The sequence below is a fragment of the Monopterus albus genome, unplaced genomic scaffold, assembly GCF_001952655.1.
Source record: "Monopterus albus unplaced genomic scaffold, M_albus_1.0 scaffold98.1, whole genome shotgun sequence".
In the NCBI taxonomy this organism is placed as follows: Eukaryota; Metazoa; Chordata; class Actinopteri; order Synbranchiformes; family Synbranchidae; genus Monopterus; species Monopterus albus.
This window is the reverse complement of record NW_018127978.1, coordinates 739200-742281: the sequence shown is the minus strand read 5'-3', so window position 1 is coordinate 742281 and position 3082 is coordinate 739200.

The following is a 3082-nucleotide window of genomic DNA, read 5'->3' as shown; positions in this document are numbered from 1 at the left end:
ACTAACTGGTAAAGGGGCAGTCCCTTTATACCAAAGTGATACAATACACATTCATGAAACTCATACTGTTATCTTACATTTAACAACTCACATTCCTTCTCCAGCTGCCTTTGCTACATCAAAAGGACAGCAAGACCTTGACACTTAGTGGGGCCGCCACACTCCTGGTGCCACACTCCTGGTGCCACACTCCCTGTTCTTCTTCACACAAGACACATTTATGGGTGCTGGACGTAAATTCTGCGTGAGATGCTCAAACTATGCAAGCTGAACTGATAAGCTTGCTCAAAACCTATTAAAGCTGACTGATAAGCAGTGCACAAAGTGATTATAGGGCCTGAGACCATTACATTTACAAGTTTCACATTGTGGTTTTTAAGAAAAACAAAAACATCAATTTTAGTGTGAAGTGATCCTTTAACATACATTAATTTCAGAGTGAAGTGACCTTTTAACATGATGACATACCAGTATCTGCTATGCTGGCATCCACAATCTAAACCTCATTTTCAAAGTGTTTCCCATGAAACATTTTTAAATGACACAAGTTTCATCATTTGTAGCTCAGACAAGTTAAGAGTCGAAGAGACATTAAGTTGGGCCACTAGCTGGTTTTACAGTAATTGTGTGCTGCACATAGATCTTTGGAAAGTACAGATTTTACCATCGCAGTATGAATGTGCACAGTTTGAAGATGAGTGGCTTTTCTCTTAATCATCCAAATCTAATTTTAGCACAAACCTCTCCTCTTCTTTATCCAGGGCTTGGAGAATGCAGAGTGCAAAGGTGAGTCCCGCAACCAAAAGCATCACGATTCTTGTTCGAGCGTGTCCGTTGTGCCAGTCATTAGTGATTCTTATTGTCAGCACTAAATCTTCCCTCCAGCAGTGAACAACATGGTGTAAGAGGAAGCTGAGTAGAAACACAGAGGTGTCACTGTATTTACTGTCACTACATGTTGGAGGCAGATGTTGTAAGTTTTACTGTACTGAACTTTAACAGCTTTAGTTACTTTACTAATTAAGAGCTCTGCTTACAAAACCTGAAGAGTTAATAAACTCTAACAAATCATTTAAGTCATTTTTCATGTAAAGATACTGAACATTTCATTGTTCCTGCTTCTCGCGTGTGAGCGTTCACTGTGTTTTCTTTGTTCTAAATGTATTTGCAATCATTATGAGGCTTGGACAATACAAAGCATCCTGAAGACATCACGATAATTGTGATGGCATTTCACACTATTTTTATAATCTGAACAAACTATTGAATAATCAAAAAAATAACCAGCAGATTAATCAATCATTAGTTCAGTCCTATACAAACAACCTGCAACAATAACATCCTGTTTTCATACGTATGTACCAGCAATAATAAATTAGTGATGATGAACTACAGTATATAAAAGTATAAGACTGACCATTAGGAGTACTTTACTTTAGGTATATTTAGCTGATTATAATTACTTTTAAAGTATTCAAAGTAAAGTGGTGTTTTCTATGCTGTTTTTATTTGTCATGGAGTATGTTTACAGTGTGGTATTAGTACTATTCCTTCAGTAAGAAATCGGAATACTTCATCCATCACTGACTCCTCTGTGACTCTTTGCTGGTTTGTTGACTGCGTTATTTTCCGTTTCACAGAGAACTGCAGCAGCCTCCTGGACCAGGACCATCACCCGCCCTCTGGTGAGTCCCCCCGGTTTCCTGAACACACTTTACTCGAGTGTTCGGCTGATATGTGCTGCGTTGCTGTGGTTTTTAGACTACTGCTTTAACCACAGCCACTTCATCAAGTGCTGGCTGCAGCTTGACACTTTGATGCCCAAGGTTATAGTTACACAAAAGTTTATTTTAAATTCTACTTGAGATTTTTTTGATTTGGAATTTGCAAAATTGACTATTTCCATCATAGAACAGTGTGGCCATGAAAAGCATGGAGTGGGGTTTGAATTTTTCACATCACTGGTTTCAGATTGTACGATTAGAAACCCCAGTGGACAAAAGAACCACAACAATAAAACTGGGGTTACTATACTTGTGCTCCTTTGTGTCAAATCGCAGCAATGAACTGTGGAGGAATTACTCAGATATTCTGCTGACGAAGTAATATTACAGAGTAAAAATGCTCTGTTTCAAGTAAAAGTAACGCATTTATAATTGTAACTATGGCAGGGCAGCAGAGATTGGGAATCTTCTACAGCTTTGTGGTAACAGAGCAGCTCCACTCTGGTTTCTCCCCATTTGTCATGTCAAAGGTTAGCTAGAACCATACCCCCACGGTTTCCAGTATGAACACCAACTGTTCAGACTTAACCTCATGTATGGTTTCCAAGAAGAAATCTGATTTTGTGAAAGCAGGATGTTTATCAGAAGCAGGGGTTTCATCATAATTTTTAAGTTAAATCACCCTGCCTAAGATTTAGTCTTCTGTCTGTTTCTGGTTACACTTTTATATGCAAAGTTAAAAAGCATTTATTTATTGCCTGTTTTTTCTGCCAGCTAACAGTGGGTTGTAATTGGATCCTTCTAGACCTTTCGGTTTGTTATTTGTTCTAGTTTCTGTAAGTTGGCTCTGATATATTAAAATTCTGCATGCTGGAATTCAGTATATCCACATACCTCATCTCGTGACTGAGCCAGTCACCATGCACAGACTTCAGGGCAGATGGAGAGGATACCAGCACAGCAAAACAAAACCTTTAGAAACATTGCATGATAATATATAAATACACAAAGTAATGTTTGCTACCAAGTTCACAGAAGAAATCAGGTTCAGTGTGAGGGGTCATATGTACATAAGATACCACTAATGTTGTCAGATAAGGCCAGTGCACTCGGAGGATTACACAAACACACTGTGTGATATTCACTGTGAGTAAAAAGCAGATACAATATTTTATACACAATTGGTTAGTTTAAAAGTAAAACACTGCTTCGGGTTTTATAGGATTATCATATGTTTTGCAAACAAATCTTTATATGAAAAGTAATAAACTTTAGCTCTCAGATAAATGTAGTGGAGTACCAAGTACATTTCTTTATGAAAATGGAGCTAAGTAGTCAAGTAAGAGTAATATAAAGTA